Source organism: Pleurodeles waltl, chromosome 5 (genome assembly GCF_031143425.1).
Source record: "Pleurodeles waltl isolate 20211129_DDA chromosome 5, aPleWal1.hap1.20221129, whole genome shotgun sequence".
NCBI lineage: Eukaryota > Metazoa > Chordata > Amphibia > Caudata > Salamandridae > Pleurodeles > Pleurodeles waltl.
In genome coordinates, this window is record NC_090444.1 from 1,165,658,967 (window position 1) to 1,165,677,259 (window position 18,293).

Sequence of the window (18,293 nt, forward strand, 5' to 3'; positions counted from 1 at the left end):
TGGTACTCGGTGTGTCGGAGGTGTCGATGTCTGTGACCCCAGTCACAGCTTCAGGGAGGAGTGTGGACTCCACTAGGTCCTCCAATGGTGTTGATGGTGCCTCTGTTGGTAGTCCGCCACCTGTACCCCTGGCCTCCGCAATTCTCCTTGCCACCCTCTCCTTTGCACGGGAGCGCAGGTCGTACCACCTTTTTTTGATCTCTTCGATGGAGCGCTGCTGTGGCACTCCAATGGCGCAGATCTTGGACTGTATGTCCAGCCATAATCTCCTCTTTTCACTCTCAGGCACCTGGAGTGAGCTTTTTCCAAACAGACGGTCATGGCTCCTCACCTCCTCCTCAGTTAGAACCTCAAGTTCCTGTTCGCTGAATTTCAGCTGGCGCTTCCTTTCAGCCTTCTCCTGTGCTTGGCCTTGGGTATCCATCCTGGCTCAGGTGTTCTTGCTCTTTCTGAGTGCTGCTCTGTGTGGCTAGGCTGTTCTCTCTCAGGATGCTGGTTTGGGTGTGGCACCTGAAACTGCCTGGGATGACTCATTTCCTGCTGGTGATGTCATCAGGCTCCTCCAGATGTGCATTCTCGAACTTTCTCGCAATTTGCGATTTTTTACCGAATCGCAAAAAAAACGCAATTTGCAATAATGCAAATTGCGATTCGGTAAATGGGCCTCGCAAACCACAAATAGCAATTTTTAAGAAATCGCTATTTCCGAATCGCAATTTTGTTACATGGCCAATTGCAACTCGGAAATATCGATTTCTTAAAAATCGCTATTTGCAATTTGCAAGCTCCAGTTTTCATACATATGGCCTATGGTGTGTTAGCTGATTCTCTCTAGTGTGCATCCTTTAGTGATAGGTGTCCATGAAGGTCTGTGAGTGGTGTCCATGCATTGGTATGGCATGCAGGGCTTGGCACTGGGATAAGTGAGATGTGATGGTGGGGTGTGTGGGAAGTGGTGGAGTGATGGGAGTGAGGGTGAGGGTGGGGTATGTGATGGCATGCAGGTAGGGGAGTAGTAGTAGTATAGAGTTGACTTACCAGAGTCTGGTCCTCCTCCTTCTCTGGCCAGGCCCTCAGGATGCACGATTGCTAAGACTTGCTCCTCGCATGCTGTTACTTGTGGGGGAGGAGGTGGGGGTCCAGCACCAGTCCTCTGTACAGCGAGTTGGTGTCTTGGTGCAATGGAAGGTACCTTTCCCCGTAGGTCGTTCCACCTCTTCCTGATGTCATCCCTTGTTCTTGGGTGCTGTCCTACGGCGTTGACCCTGTCCACGATTCTCCACCATAGATCCATCTTCCTAGCTGTCGATATATGGTGCACCTGTGCTCCAAATAGCTGTGTCTCTACCCTGATGATTTCCTCCACCATGACCCTTAGCTACTCCTCTGAGAATCGGGGGTGTCTTTGTGGTGCCATGGGTGTTGTGTGAGGTGTGTAGGTGAGGGTGTGTAGGGTGATGTGTTGGGGTGTGTGATGTGGGGTGCGTGAGTGGTGTATAAGTGTAAGTAGTGTGTGGCTCTGGTTTTGTCTGTGGTCTTGGTCTTGGTCTCTGTCTCGTGCCAATGGTTTGTAGCCGTAAAGGGTTGTGGGTAATGTGGGTGTGTGTTTTATAGAGGCGTGGGTGTGGTGTGTGTATGGGTGTCAGGTGTGTGTTATTTAAATTGACCAATGTAGTGTTGTTTTGTATGTGAGTGTGTATTTTGACCGCGGCGATATGTCCCGCCAATGGTTTACCGCCACTGAATGTCCACCGTGGTAATTCGTGGGTCCTAATGTGGTGGGCGTTGTTCTGTTGGTGTAACGGTGTGGGTTTTGATACCACCAGTTTATCACTGACTTTTGGTGTGGCAGAATTGTGTCTGTGGCTGAATAGTGACGGATTGGTGTATGTGATATCCGCTGTGGCGGCGGTAAGTTGGCAGCAGTCAGCGTGGGGGCAAGTGGGAATTACCGCCAATGTCATAATGAGGGCCTTAGATACCAACCACTGCATAAGAGGCGGAGGAGGCAAGCAGCTATGTACAGACCCCTAGTGGACTTGGTTACACTGGAGGATTGGCATATCATACTCACCGATCATCTGGGCAGGGCCACAATTACTGAGCTGTGTCAACAATTGGAGCTAGATCTGATTCCTGCTATCCGTACCCCTACAGCAATTCCCCCTGTAGTACAAGTACTATCTGTGCTCCACTTCCTGGCAAGTGGTTAATTCCAGGTGACCATGAGCTTGGCTGCAGGAATGTCACAGCCAATGTTTTTAATTGTGCTTGGTAGGGTTTTGTCTGCTTTGCTCAAACACATGAACAGCTACATCTCATTCCCACAGAGTGAAGATTTGCCCACTCTGAAGGCTGGATTCTACACTATGGGACACATATCACATGTGATTGGGGCCATTGACTGGACCCATATTGCCTTGGTTCCTCCAAAGGCAAATGAGCAGGTCTACAGGAAGAGTTACCACTCTCTAAATGTCCAGATGGAGTGCCTTGCTGATCAATATATCTGTCATGTCACTGCCAAGTTTCCTGAATCTGTGCAAGATGCCTATGTATTGAAGAATATCAGCATCCCACAGGTGATTGCATGTCTACAGAGGCACAGAGTATGGCTCATAGGTGAGCTTGAGTCTTCACACAGTGTATGCCAGTGTATGCCAACTGGAGTTGTACTCCATGCCATTGTGCATGAGTGATGTGTGTCCCTCACTACTTCCAGGTAACTCTGGATATCCAAACCTGTCCTTGCTGTTGACCCCTGTGAGGAATCCGAGAACAGGAGCTGAAAATCTGTACAATTAAGGACATGGTCGTACCAGGAGGGTTGTAGAGCGCACATTTGGTCTACTGAAAGCCAGGTTCCGGTGCCTCCATTTAATAGGTGGATCCCTATGCTATGCCCCTAAGAAGGTCTGCCAGATAGTTGTTGCTTGCTGCATGCTGCACAATTTGGCCCTCAGACATCATGTGCCCTACCTGCAGCAGGAGGGGGGAGACAATGAACCTGTGGCAGCAGAGGACACTGAAGACAGTGATGAGGAAAACGAGGAGGAAGTGGACAACAGGACACATATCATATAGCAGTACTTCCAATGACACTCAGGCAAGACTGTAATTCTGTTCGTGTCTCCATTTCAGTAAAGTGCTGTGTGCCAGCTGTGTTATGCCAATAACTACATTTTCATTTCAATTGACTGTCAGTTATGCCTTCCCTTTTTGCAGATGTTGGTGTGGTCGCAACTGTGTACTGATGTGATGACTATAGACTGCTTAAACACATTTGTTGGATGGGTTCACACCTTACAGGACATTTGCACATGAAAAAACAGTCCAATACATGGCAAATGCCTGTATGATAAAGCACAAATACTCCAGTTGAGTTCAATGGTGTTTATTGAAGTGATAAAAAGGAAGGGATAGTGCAATAAAATGGGGTGATGGTGGACGAAAACTTGAGTGAAGTAGCCCAGTTGGTTTGTAGCAAAGGTCCAGTGTCCATGGGGCCATAGGAAAAGGAGCAACAGCAGTCGAAAGTGAACAAGGTGACTCAGTGGTACACAAGGGGACATTCTGGAGGGCTCATTTCTTGGCGGTGGTCTTGGTCTTGGCAACAGTCTCTGGTGTCTGTTTGGGTTGCAGGGAACGTTAGCAGGGTGGTTCACCTTCTACAGAGGAAGGGGTGCTGTTGGTCTGTGGGTGGTGTTGCTGATTCTCTTGTTCACTAGCTGCAGCAGATGTTAATGGCTGTTGAATGGACTGGCTAGTGAAAGTGGGCTGCTGGTGTGCTCTGTTCTCTCGCATGGTGTTGGCCATGTCACCCAGCACCCCTACAATGGAGGCCATGTTGGCATTTAGGCGCTGCAACTGCTGCATGAACTCCTGGTGGTTTACCCCTTGCAGCCGCTGGTTCTCCTGCATGATGGTGATCACCTGGCCCATCCTGTCATGGGATTTGTGGCATGTCCCCAGGACATGTGTGAGTGGCTCCTGGGCAATCGGTTCCCTGGGCCTGGCCTCTCCCTGGTGCACAGCTGACCTCCCACTGTCCCTGCCCCCTGTACCTGTGTCCCCTGAATGGTGTGCCCACTCCCACTTACACCTGGACCTTCACTGTCTTGCCTGTGTGGTGTCGACTAGGGTCCCTGTACAGGTAGGCACAGTATTGATCGACGTGTCCTGGGGACAGAGGTTTGGAGACGTTGGCTGGCTGCTGTGGTTTTGGAGTCGGGGGAGGCTCTGTGGTGGACTGACTGTGGGATGTGGAATCCGACTGATCTGTGGTCCCAGATGGGCAAGGGACTTCATCCAGCTCGGGACATCCAGTGTTGCTGTCATCACTGAGGGGATCTTCTGGTGGAGGACTGGGTTGCCGTAGCACCTGCTCGCCGCTGACATTGGCTGGGGCACCTGTGGAGGTGTAATTGATTTGTTAGGCTCATTGTATGTCACATATTCCGCATTTCTGGCTTTCACTATGGGTTTGGTGTTGTCCTCCCACCTTTGGTAGTGTATGGTGATGGGTTGTGGGTTTGGTAGTTCTACATGCTGTCCATGCATTGCTGTTGTGTGTGCATGCAGAGCTGGGAGGTGTGTGCTTGCAGTGGGTAGTGCATGCAGGGGTACACAATTGGATGTGGTCTTTGGGGTGGGGCACTGTATGGGATGGAGAGGGGTGTAGGAAGTCAGGGTAAGGGGGTGGCATGTCTTGCAGGTATCAGTGGAGGTAGGTTAGTAATGGTGACTTACCAGTGTCCAGCCCTCCAGTAACTCCTGTGAGGCCCTCAGGATGCGGAATTGCCAAGACTCCCATACTGCAACTTTGGGGGAGGAGGTGGAGATTCACCGCCAGTCCTTATGATGGCGACCTGGTGCCTTGATGCAATGGAACGCACCTTTCCCCGTAGGTCATTCCACCTCTTTCGAATGTCACTGTCATTGTGCGTGGATATTGTTCCACAGAGTTCACCATGTCCACGATCCTCCGCCATAGCTCCATCTTCCTGGCAATGGAGATCTGCTGGACCTGTGCACCAAACAGCTGTGGCTCTACCCTGATGATTTCTTCCACCGTCACCCGCAACTCCTCATCAGTAAAAAGGGGGTGCTTTTGTGGGGACATGCCTATTGTGTGGTGTGTGTGTTGTGCAGAGGGTGTTAGGTGCTGAGGTAGGGTGTGTGGTGTGTGATGCGTGATGCGTGACAGGTTTATAGGTAGATTTGGTGTGTGTGAGCAGTTCTCTAAGGGTTTGACCTGGCAAGGTGTAGCAGTCATTTTGTGTTTGCAAAGGATTGTGAGTTATGTTGGGGTGTGTTTTATAGTGCTGTTGGTGGGGGTGTAGGGTGTGTGCATATGTGTCAGGTGTGGGTTTTTTGATCTGGCCAATGTTGGCTTCAAGTGGCATTGAGTGTCCATTTCCGCCGCTGTGGCTTCCACCGCCAATGGCTGGCCACCGTTGAATATCCGCTGTGGTGATTCGTGGGGTCATAATTTGGAGGGTGGTCTATTGCTGGCGTAGTAGGGAGGGTGGTGGGTCTGACAGTTTTTTACCTTCATTGGGTCTGGCAGACTTGTGGTTGTGGCTGGTTCCTGTCCGTTTTGTGTTTGTGTGTCATAATGTGGCTGGCGGATTACCACCTTAAAGGTGGTCTTCTGGCGGCCGCAACACGGCGGTCTTCGAAAAAGACCGCCAATGTCATAATGAGGGCCTATGTGTTGATTGTAAAACAGATATACTACTCACAATTTAGAATATGAGGATATAAACGTGCGTTCTAGTAAAAAGCTTAGAATACTATTATGAGGTTTGCCAGGTTGATTCGCTAATGTCTTCATACATAATGTAACTTAAAAAAACACTTTGTTGAAGCTGAAGAAGAATGATCTTAAGTTAATTGCACGTGATGTCTTTGAATGTGCACCTATAGCAATGACATCCATTACAATGGTACAATGAGCAATGTATAGTTTCTCTGTGCAACGTGAGAGTGAATCAAAAAGCTAAATTTTCTTGATGGACACACAATGAGATTATTGCAAAGTACACAAATACTCACCACCCATAAAGGCGATGTGTGAGGTTTGTGAGCCAAAACACTGTTTCAGTGATCCGCATAATTGTTGCAGAGTAAATATGACCACATAATTACCTAATGTGAATATGTCACCACTCACAGAAAGGTATCAAAGAAGAATCCGCTCTCCCCAACCCTCGGATGAGTATGCCTAACCTGAATTCTGAACACATTACTGGGCAGAGAGCAATCCATTAGGGAACTTTCTTCCCTAACTGAGAAGTCTAGCAATCTCCAAGCATAGGATAGTTGGACATCAAAAAGGAGATCTAAGCTAATGTGGACAGTTGGAAGTGATTGTGGTGAAAGAGGACAAACAAACTGACACATGTCACTGGATGATTGAACCACTACTAGCCAGATACTCATACCCATGTTATCATGGAATTGTATTTTACTTGTGCTACAAAAGGAGGCAGAAGGGGAACCCAATACCTTGAATGACAGTAACCAAAGCATGCAAGGACACCTTGTCTGGCTCTGGGTATTCGGATACATGTGGAGTAATGTAACACAGATCAAAATAGCTTACTTATGTAACTCTGTCCCAGAGAGGCTTCACATGTGTTGAGTTTGAGTACATTCACAAATCAACACATTAAAGACTGGATTTAGATTTTGGAGGATGGGTTACTACATCACAATGGTGATGGATATCTTGTTCGCCGAAATATATATCCCATAGGGAATAATGGGATTTATTTTTGGGCGGACAGGATAACCCCTCCGCCAAAATCTAAATCAGGCTCATAATCATTTGTACATACAATTTTGCATAAGTGACAGACCAAGAAACCTGTAACAATACAATATCCTCCCAGGTGAGGGGAGTATGGGAGCTATATGAAAAAAAAGTTGTTGTTGCTAGCGTTTTCTAAGAGTGCTGCATTATGTGGCACACTGAGCAAGAAGTAAGTGCCAACGAGTATGGATTTTGTCCAGGCAGATGTCACTTCCTGCACAAATATAAACCAGCCAACAACACAGACCCACTTGTACTATGGTACAAGGGTGGTTGCTTTAGTGCTAGGCAGCTGTTTGTGTCCCAGCACAGGCAGGAAACAGTGATCTGTAGTATCATGTGAAATCATGTGAAATCCAACACTTACCTGCCCTCTCCCTTTCACACAGGACTCTATAATAAGGAGACTACCTGTGTTGTGCTGTGTGTAAAATCAAATACTGAGCCCCACTTACACTGTCTAAAGTATGCAAATGAGCCAATACATAACTCTAATGTGAGGAAAACATACAGTTGTCACCAGTACTCTGACAATGGAAACTTTTACTACAACGTACTCAGGCAAATTGAACATCATGTACTCACCTAACAAAATAGTGGCAACTCATAACAAAAAAATTATAAAATGCGAACAACAAAACAATTATTACCTTTTTGAAATGTAAAGCCTAACATCTAACCATAACTTGTCTACACTGACTATCATTAACACCAGCCTATATTACCTAATCTAACACTTAACCTATTTTAACCACTATTGACAAATGACAAGTTAAACAAGACCTCCCCACTCCAGTCACATAGGTCAGTACAATACCAACATCAACTACATCTTAAACATATATCGTCTACACATAGAAGCCTAAATAGAGATATATTTTTTGATTTTTTAAAAAACTTTTTGGTATTTGTAAAAACATTTTAAACACAAAACATTAACTCCCCTACCCACGTAAAAGCCTACCATAATAAATCTTACTAAACTATAGTACATATAAACTTCTTAGTTAAACAAAACTAACCTAAACTATTTCTAAAGCCACATTAACCACTAACTATAACTATGACCACTTAAAATACTAATATAAGATGTATAAAAGCTGGGAAGAGGATGTCCAGAGCGAGGGTCTAAATTTGAGTACCAATTAGCTCGAGTGCCTCCTGGCACGTCAGCAGAATTTCTCACTGGCTCGCCTCTTCTTTCTCTGTTCTGGACATCCTCCTGTCCATACAGCACAATAGTCAGACAATCAACATGTGGAAATTTAAAGGAGCTACACTTCCATCCCTCTTTCGTCCTATACCTTGCAGCTACGTTCAACCTGAGGGTCCAGGAGTGGACTGTGACCTGACTTGTTGTTGAGTGGCAAAGTAGTATGCTGGAGTCACAGGGGTCTTCTGTATCTGTGACCATGCAGTTGTAAAACAAATGCCAGCTGACTTTGCCTTCTGATAAGTGTGGCCCATTTAACTGAATGCCTGGGCTACCTTGCAGAAGCACCCATACCAGGCCCATCTCAGATCTAAGGATTTAGCCATGTTTGGTGTCATGTGACCTAGGGAGAAAATTATATTTCATATTAGGGCTAGTTTTATAGGTACATTACATATCACAAAATGTAACTGACATTGTCATGTAATCATGAGAGCCAGTCGATACCCACACCTAATCTTGGAATAGTGAAATATACAATATACCTTCATTACAATGACTTCTCTAATTACAGTATTCCAAACTAGCCCAAGTAAGGTCAGTGTAGGTGTACAACAATCTATTAAGTCACAATATGGAACCGTGCATTTCACTCATACCAGTGCTCCTGACTCAATCTGATGTGTCAATGGTAAATAATACCCATGGCCCGGGTATGTGTTGGTCTTGCATCATGCAAGAGGAGGACAAGGTCAAGGCAGGACCTAAGTGAGATGTGTTAAGGTAAGTGATTTTCCTTTCACACAGCGCAGCAAAGGGGCTTGCCGCGTGGCACTGCATGAAAGCTCAACATAAATGCCACATAGGTAAGATACTGGCCACAAGGATGGCATTGATATGCCAATATATGGGAAATAAAGTATGTATGTCCTAGTGGCCAAACATAAGCCAATGACTTTGTATTAACCTCTTGGGTGCCTTGGACGAGATGATCTCGTCCAAGGCTACAGTTCCCCTGTGCCTTGGACGAGATCATCTCGTCCATGGCACAGGGGAACTTGGGGGCGCGCTAGCGCACCCCCGTGCACCCCCCTTCCCCCCCCCAAGTCGGGGATGGAAGGGGAAGACCTTCCCCTTCCACCCCGACCCCCCCCACCCCCCCCCGTGACGTCAGCGCGCGAGCGCGCGCTGATGTGTCACAGGGGCCTCCCTCGTTGCTTCCAGCGCGATTGAAAAAGAAATGCAAAAGCATTTCTTTTTCAATCACTTGGGAGGCCCGGAGGGGCTTCAAAGGGAAGGAAAAGTATTTCCTTCCCTTTGAAGTCCCTCCGAGGGTTTCAAAAGCCGGATTGCTTGCAATCCGGCTTTTGAAACCCCACTAGACACCAGGGATTTTTTTATTTTTTCTTTGAAATTGACAAAAGGGAGCGACCCCTTGGGCAAGGGTCGCTCCCAGGGGGGGCATTTTTTTTAAAAGGCCTTTTCTGCCCCCCCTGGGGGCAGATCGGCCTTATTAGGCCGATCTGCTCCCAGGGGGGGCAGAAACCTCTAGGCACCAGGGACCATTTTTTTTTTTCATTTTTTTTTATTGAGGTGGGGAGCGACCCCTTAGGCAAGAGTCGCTCCCCTTGGGGAAAAATTAGGCCAATCTGCCCCCAAGGGGGGTAGAAACCACTAGACACCAGGGATTTTTTTTTTTTTTATTGTTATTGACAAAAGGGAGCGACCCCTTGGGCAAGGGTCGCTCCCAGGGGGGGCATATTTTCGGGAAGGCCTTTTCTGCCCCCCCTGGGGGCAGATTGGCCTATTTTGATGAGGCCAATCTGCCCCCAAGGGGGGTAGAAACCACTAGACACCAGGGAGTTTTTTCTTTGCGTGAATTTCACGCAAAGGGAGCGACCCCTTAGGCAAGGGTCGCTCCCTGGGGGGGAGCGCAATTTATTTTAGGCCATTTCTGCCCCCCCGGGGGACAGATCGGCCTATTATTAGGCCGAACTGCCCCCGGGGGGGGGGCAGAACACTCTAGGCGCCAGGGCAATTTTTTTTTTGTGTTTTTTTTTTGTTGTTGTTTCTTTTTTTAGAGATGGGGAGCGACCCATCAGGCAAGTGTCGCTCCCCTGGGGGGGCAAATTGCATTTAGACCATTTCTGCCCCCCTGGGGGCAGATTGGCCAATTTTAGGTCAATCTGCCCCCAAGGGGGCAGAAACCACTAGGCACCGGGGATTTGTTTTTTGGCGCCAATGTCACGCAGGGGGAGCGACCCCGTAGGCAAGGGTCGCTCCCGGGGGGGGGGGGGGGTTGGGGGGGGGCAAATTTATTTTAGGCCATTTCTGCCCCCCCGGGGGACAGATCGGCCTATTATTAGGCCGAACTGCCCCCGGGGGGGGGCAAAACACTCTAGGCACCAGGGCAATTTTTTTTGTGTGTTTTTTTTTTTTTGTTGTTTCTTTTTTTAGAGATGGGGAGCGACCCATCAGGCAAGGGTCGCTCCCCTGGGGGGGCAAATTGTATTTAGACCATTTCTGCCCCCCTGGGGGCAGATTGGCCAATTTTAGGTCAATCTGCCCCCAAGGGGGCAGAAACCACTAGGCACCGGGGATTTGTTTTTTGGCGCCAATGTCACGCAGGGGGAGCGACCCCGTAGGCAAGGGTCGCTCCCGGGGGGGGGGTGGGGGTTGGGGGGGCAAATTTATTTTAGGCCATTTCTGCCCCCCCGGGGGACAGATCGGCCTATTATTAGGCCGAACTGCCCCCGGGGGGGGGGGGGCAGAACACTCTAGGCGCCAGGGCAATTTTTTTTTTGTGTTTTTATTTTTTGTTGTTTCTTTTTTTAGAGATGGGGAGCGACCCATCAGGCAAGGGTCGCTCCCCTGGGGGGGCAAATTGTATTTAGACCATTTCTGCCCCCCTGGGGGCAGATTGGCCAATTTTAGGTCAATCTGCCCCCAAGGGGGCAGAAACCACTAGGCACCGGGGATTTGTTTTTTGGCGCCAATGTCACGCAGGGGGAGCGACCCCGTAGGCAAGGGTCGCTCCCGGGGGGGGGGGTGGGGGGGCAAATTTATTTTAGGCCATTTCTGCCCCCCCGGGGGACAGATCGGCCTATTATTAGGCTGAACTGCCCCCGGGGGGGGGGCAGAACACTCTAGGCGCCAGAGCAATTTTTTTTTTGTGTTTTTTTTTTTTGTTTGTTTCTTTTTTTAGAGATGGGGAGCGACCCATCAGGCAAGGGTCGCTCCCCTGGGGGGGCAAATTGTATTTAGACCATTTCTGCCCCCCTGGGGGCAGATTGGCCAATTTTAGGTCAATCTGCCCCCAAGGGGGCAGAAACCACTAGGCACCGGGGATTTGTTTTTTGGCGCCAATGTCACGCAGGGGGAGCGACCCCGTAGGCAAGGGTCGGTCCCGGGGGGGGGGTGGGGGTTGGGGGGGCAAATTTATTTTAGGCCATTTCTGCCCCTCCGGGGGACAGATCGGCCTATTATTAGGCCAAACTGCCCCCGGGGGGGGGGGGGCAGAACACTCTAGGCGCCAGGGCAATTTTTTTTTTGTGTTTTTTTTTTTTTGTTGTTTCTTTTTTTAGAGATGGGGAGCGACCCATCAGGCAAGGGTCGCTCCCCTGGGGGGGCAAATTGTATTTAGACCATTTCTGCCCCCCTGGGGGCAGATTGGCCAATTTTAGGTCAATCTGCCCCCAAGGGGGCAGAAACCACTAGACACCGGGGATTTGTTTTTTGGCGCCAATGTCACGCAGGGGGAGCGACCCCGTAGGCAAGGGTCGCTCCCGGCGGGGGAGGGTGGGGGTTGGGGGGGCAAATTTATTTTAGGGCATTTCTGCCCCCCCCCCCCCCTGGGGCCGGCTGAGCTACAGGCCAAACACCACAGGTAGGCACCTTGCAAAAAACACCTCTGTTTTCTGTGAAAAAATATGTTGTGTCCACGTTGTGTTTTGGGCCATTTCCTTTTGTGGGCGCTAGGCCTACCCACAGAAGTGATGTACCATTTTTATCGAGAGACTTAGGGGAACGCTGGGTGGAAGGAAATTTGTGGCTCCTCTCAGATTCCAGAACTTTCTGTCACCGAAATGAGAAGAAAAAGTGTTTTTTGGGCCAAATTTTGATGTTTGCAAAGGATTCTGGGTAACAGAACCTGGTCCGAGCCCCGCAAGTCACCCCTCCTTGGATTCCCCTAGGTCTCTAGTTTTCAGAAATGCACAGGTTTGGTAGGTTTCCCTAGGTGCCGGCTGAGCTAGAGGCCAAAATCTACAGGTAGGCACTTCGCAAAAAACACCTCTGTTTTTTTCCAAAATTTAGGATGTGTCCACGTTGCGCTTTGGGGTGTTTCCTGTCGCCGGCGCTAGGCCTACCCACGCAAGTGAGGTATAATTTTTATCGGGAGACTTGGGGGAACGCTGGGTGGAAGGAAATTTGTAGCTCCTCTCAGATTCCAGAACTTTCTGCCACAGAAATGTGAGGGACATGTGTTTTTTTAGCCAAATTTTGAGGTTTGCAAAGGATTCTGGGTAACAGAACCTGGTCCGAGCCCCGCAAGTCACCCCTCCTTGGATTCCCCTAGGTCTCTAGTTTTCAGAAATGCACAGGTTTGGTAGGTTTCCCTAGGTGCCGGCTGAGCTAGAGGCCAAAATCTACAGGTAGGCACTTCGCAAAAAACACCTCTGTTTTTTTCCAAAATTTAGGATGTGTCCACGTTGCGCTTTGGGGTGTTTCCTGACGCCGGCGCTAGGCCTACCCACGCAAGTGAGGTATCATTTTTATCGGGAGACTTGGGGGAACGCTGGGTGGAAGGAAATTTGTAGCTCCTCTCAGATTCCAGAACTTTCTGCCACAGAAATGTGAGGGACATGTGTTTTTTTAGCCAAATTTTGAGGTTTGCAAAGGATTCTGGGTAACAGAACCTGGTCCGAGCCCCGCAAGTCACCCCTCCTTGGATTCCCCTAGGTCTCTAGTTTTCAGAAATGCACAGGTTTGGTAGGTTTCCCTAGGTGCCGGCTGAGCTAGAGGCCAAAATCTACAGGTAGGCACTTCGCAAAAAACACCTCTGTTTTTTTCCAAAATTTAGGATGTGTCCACGTTGCGCTTTGGGGTGTTTCCTGTCGCCGGCGCTAGGCCTACCCACGCAAGTGAGGTATCATTTTTATCGGGAGACTTGGGGGAACGCTGGGTGGAAGGAAATTTGTAGCTCCTCTCAGATTCCAGAACTTTCTGCCACAGAAATGTGAGGGACATGTGTTTTTTTAGCCAAATTTTGAGGTTTGCAAAGGATTCTGGGTAACAGAACCTGGTCCGAGCCCCCAAGTCACCCCTCCTTGGATTCCCCTAGGTCTCTAGTTTTCAGAAATGCACAGGTTTGGTAGGTTTCCCTAGGTGCCGGCTGAGCTAGAGGCCAAAATCTACAGGTAGGCACTTCGCAAAAAACACCTCTGTTTTTTTCCAAAATTTAGGATGTGTCCACGTTGCGCTTTGGGGTGTTTCCTGTCGCCGGCGCTAGGCCTACCCACGCAAGTGAGGTATCATTTTTATCGGGAGACTTGGGGGAACGCTGGGTGGAAGGAAATTTGTAGCTCCTCTCAGATTCCAGAACTTTCTGCCACAGAAATGTGAGTAACATGTGTATTTTTAGCCAAATTTTGAGGTTTGCAAAGGATTCTGGGTAACAGAACCTGGTCCGAGCCCCGCAAGTCACCCCTCCTTGGATTCCCCTAGGTCTCTAGTTTTCAGAAATGCACAGGTTTGGTAGGTTTCCCTAGGTGCCGGCTGAGCTAGAGGCCAAAATCTACAGGTAGGCACTTCGCAAAAAACACCTCTGTTTTTTTCCAAAATTTAGGATGTGTCCACGTTGCGCTTTGGGGTGTTTCCTGTCGCCGGCGCTAGGCCTACCCACGCAAGTGAGGTATAATTTTTATCGGGAGACTTGGGGGAACGCTGGGTGGAAGGAAATTTGTAGCTCCTCTCAGATTCCAGAACTTTCTGCCACAGAAATGTGAGGGACATGTGTATTTTTAGCCAAATGTTGAGGTTTGCAAAGGATTCTGGGTAACAGAACCTGGTCCGAGCCCCGCAAGTCACCCCTCCTTGGATTCCCCTAGGTCTCTAGTTTTCAGAAATGCACAGGTTTGGTAGGTTTCCCTAGGTGCCGGCTGAGCTAGAGGACAAAATCTACAGGTAGGCACTTCGCAAAAAACACCTCTGTTTTTTTCCAAAATTTAGGATGTGTCCACGTTGCGCTTTGGGGTGTTTCCTGACGCCGGCGCTAGGCCTACCCACGCAAGTGAGGTATCATTTTTATCGGGAGACTTGGGGGAACGCTGGGTGGAAGGAAATTTGGAGCTCCTCTCAGATTCCAGAACTTTCTGCCACAGAAATGTGAGGGACATGTGTTTTTTTAGCCACATTTTGAGGTTTGCAAAGGATTCTGGGTAACAGAACCTGGTCCGAGCCCCGCAAGTCACCCCTCCTTGGATTCCCCTAGGTCTCTAGTTTTCAGAAATGCACAGGTTTGGTAGGTTTCCCTAGGTGCCGGCTGAGCTAGAGGCCAAAATCTACAGGTAGGCACTTCGCAAAAAACACCTCTGTTTTTTTCCAAAATTTAGGATGTGTCCACGTTGCGCTTTGGGGTGTTTCCTGTCGCCGGCGCTAGGCCTACCCACGCAAGTGAGGTATCATTTTTATCGGGAGACTTGGGGGAACGCTGGGTGGAAGGAAATTTGTAGCTCCTCTCAGATTCCAGAACTTTCTGCCACAGAAATGTGAGGGACATGTGTTTTTTTAGCCAAATTTTGAGGTTTGCAAAGGATTCTGGGTAACAGAACCTGGTCCGAGCCCCGCAAGTCACCCCTCCTTGGATTCCCCTAGGTCTCTAGTTTTCAGAAATGCACAGGTTTGGTAGGTTTCCCTAGGTGCCGGCTGAGCTAGAGGCCAAAATCTACAGGTAGGCACTTCGCAAAAAACACCTCTGTTTTTTTCCAAAATTTAGGATGTGTCCAGGTTGCGCTTTGGGGTGTTTCCTGTCGCCGGCGCTAGGCCTACCCACGCAAGTGAGGTATCATTTTTATCAGGAGACTTGGGGGAACGCTGGGTGGAAGGAAATTTGTAGCTCCTCTCAGATTCCAGAACTTTCTGCCACAGAAATGTGAGGGACATGTGTTTTTTTAGCCAAATGTTGAGGTTTGCAAAGGATTCTGGGTAACAGAACCTGGTCCGAGCCCCGCAAGTCACCCCTCCTTGGATTCCCCTAGGTCTCTAGTTTTCAGAAATGCACAGGTTTGGTAGGTTTCCCTAGGTGCCGGCTGAGCTAGAGGCCAAAATCTACAGGTAGGCACTTCGCAAAAAACACCTCTGTTTTTTTCCAAAATTTAGGATGTGTCCACGTTGCGCTTTGGGGTGTTTCCTGTCGCCGGCGCTAGGCCTACCCATGCAAGTGAGGTATCATTTTTATCGGGAGACTTGGGGGAACGCTGGGTGGAAGGAAATTTGTAGCTCCTCTCAGATTCCAGAACTTTCTGCCACAGAAATGTGAGGGACATGTGTTTTTTTAGCCAAATTTTGAGGTTTGCAAAGGATTCTGGGTAACAGAACCTGGTCCGAGCCCCGCAAGTCACCCCTCCTTGGATTCCCCTAGGTCTCTAGTTTTCAGAAATGCACAGGTTTGGTAGGTTTCCCTAGGTGCCGGCTGAGCTAGAGGCCAAAATCTACAGGTAGGCACTTCGCAAAAAACACCTCTGTTTTTTTCCAAAATTTAGGATGTGTCCACGTTGCGCTTTGGGGTGTTTCCTGTCGCCGGCGCTAGGCCTACCCACGCAAGTGAGGTATCATTTTTATCGGGAGACTTGGGGGAACGCTGGGTGGAAGGAAATTTGTAGCTCCTCTCAGATTCCAGAACTTTCTGCCACAGAAATGTGAGGGACATGTGTTTTTTTAGCCAAATGTTGAGGTTTGCAAAGGATTCTGGGTAACAGAACCTGGTCCGAGCCCCGCAAGTCACCCCTCCTTGGATTCCCCTAGGTCTCTAGTTTTCAGAAATGCACAGGTTTGGTAGGTTTCCCTAGGTGCCGGCTGAGCTAGAGGCCAAAATCTACAGGTAGGCACTTCGCAAAAAACACCTCTGTTTTCTCCCAAAATTGTCGATGTGTCCACGTTGCGCTTTGGGGCGTTTCCTGTCGCGGGCGCTAGGCCTACCCACGCAAGTGAGGTATCATTTTTATCGGGAGACTTGGAGGAACATAGATTAGCAAAACAAGTGCTATTGACCCTTGTCTTTCTCTACATTTTTTCCTTCCAAATATAGGAGAGTGTGTAAAAAAGACATCTATTTGAGAAATTCCCTATAATTCACATGCTTGTATGGTCACCCCGGAATTCAGAGATGTGCAAATAACCACTGCTCCTCAGCACCTTATCTTGTGCCCTTTTTGGAAATGCAAAGGATTTCTTGATAGCAATTTTTTACTCTTTATATTTCAGCAAATGAATTGCTGTATACCCGGTATAGAATGAAAACGCACTGCAGGGTGCAGCTCATTTATTGGCTCTGGGTTCCTCGGGTTCTTGATGAACCTACAAGCCCTATATATCCCCGCAACCAGAGGAGTCCAGCAGACGTAACGGTATATTGCTTTCCATAATCTGACATTGCAGGGAAAAGTTACAGAGTAAAACATAGAGAAAAATTGATGTGTTTTTCACCTCAATTTCAATATTTTTCTTTTTCAGCTGTTATTTTCTGTAGGAAACCCTTGTAGGATCTACACAAATGACCCCTTGCTGAATTCAGAATTTTGTCTACTTTTCAGAAATGGTTAGGGATCCAGCATTGGTTTCATGCCCATTCCTGTCACTGACTGGAAGGAGGCTGAAAGCACAAAAAATTGCAAAAATGGGGTATGCCCCAGTAAAATGCCAAAATTGTGTTGAAAAATTGGGTTTTCTGATTCAAGTCTGCCTGTTCCTGAAAGCTAGGAAGCTGCTGAGTTTAGCACTACAAACCCTTTGTTGATGCCATTTTCGGGGGGAAATCCACAAGCCTTCTTCTGCAGCCACTTTTTCCATTTTTTTTAAAAAAAACGAAATTTTCACTGTATTTTGGCCAATTTCTTGGCCTCCTTCAAGGGAACCCACAAAGTCTGGGTACCTCTAGAATCCCTAGGATGTTGGAAAAAAAGGACGCAAATTTGGCTTGGTTAGCTTATGTGAACAAAAAGTTATGAGGGCCTAAGCGCAAACTGCCCCAAATAGGCAAAAAGAGGCCTGGCACAGGAGGGGGAAAAGGCCTGGCAGCGAAGGGGTTAAATGCAGTGAGGCATACTGGAGCTGCATAGGTTTTACAACAATGATATTGCCAATCTGTGCTCTTCAGATACATTTAGGACTGAGATATGCAGGCTGCCATTCTACGGTACAACCACTAGGCCACAGCACAAGTTCCCTGCCATGTGGACATCAGCCCTCACAATGTGCATTAGACAGGATGAGAGCTATTGTTTTCAAGCAAACCTTGGATTGATATATTAGCTGCCCTACATCTACACAGCCTCTAGGGCATCAGTGTAATGGATCCACTGTCAGTCCAGTCTATCAAGGTCTGACATGGACATCTCTGATGAATGTTCAGTCACCCCTGAGACAGGATTGCAACAGCTATACCTCTGGTACGTGGTAATACTGAGTGAATGTTTGGATTACATTCAAATTACTCATGCCCCGCGGAAACACACGTTGAGATGTCGATGTTACCTTTGCATTGGTTGTTTTCAAGAAACCAAAATTTAGGATGTAACTGGCACATTTTCAGCATCTATCTATTGTGCAATGATTGCAATGTGATATCTAACCTGTTGACACTGTCATGAATGTCTATGCAAAGTGTTGCTAGGTATGACACAGAAGTACTATCACAGGTATACCATCCCTTCCCCATAATTCAAGTGGGGTACTGCAGAATAACTTACCCACACCTATATTCAGACAACATTCACATTAACACACCTCCTTGTTTGTTTTATAATCTGTTGACATATGTTGTTGTTGTTTTGTTGGCGGGTGATGAATACCTCACACATACACATTGCACTGTTACAACTATCATATATCACACGCATTTGTCACAAAGTTATAACCATGTAGTCATGACACTTACTTTCCACATCAGTATCCTTGAAGCTATCATTTTCACCTTGCGTGAATGGGTAATGTCCAAAACAAAAATTGAGAAACTGCATTAAAAATAGAGCAACTACTCATAATTCCAATTCTAAAGTAAGAACTATGACCTAACAGTGTAATGACACATTTAGCACCCTTACGCAC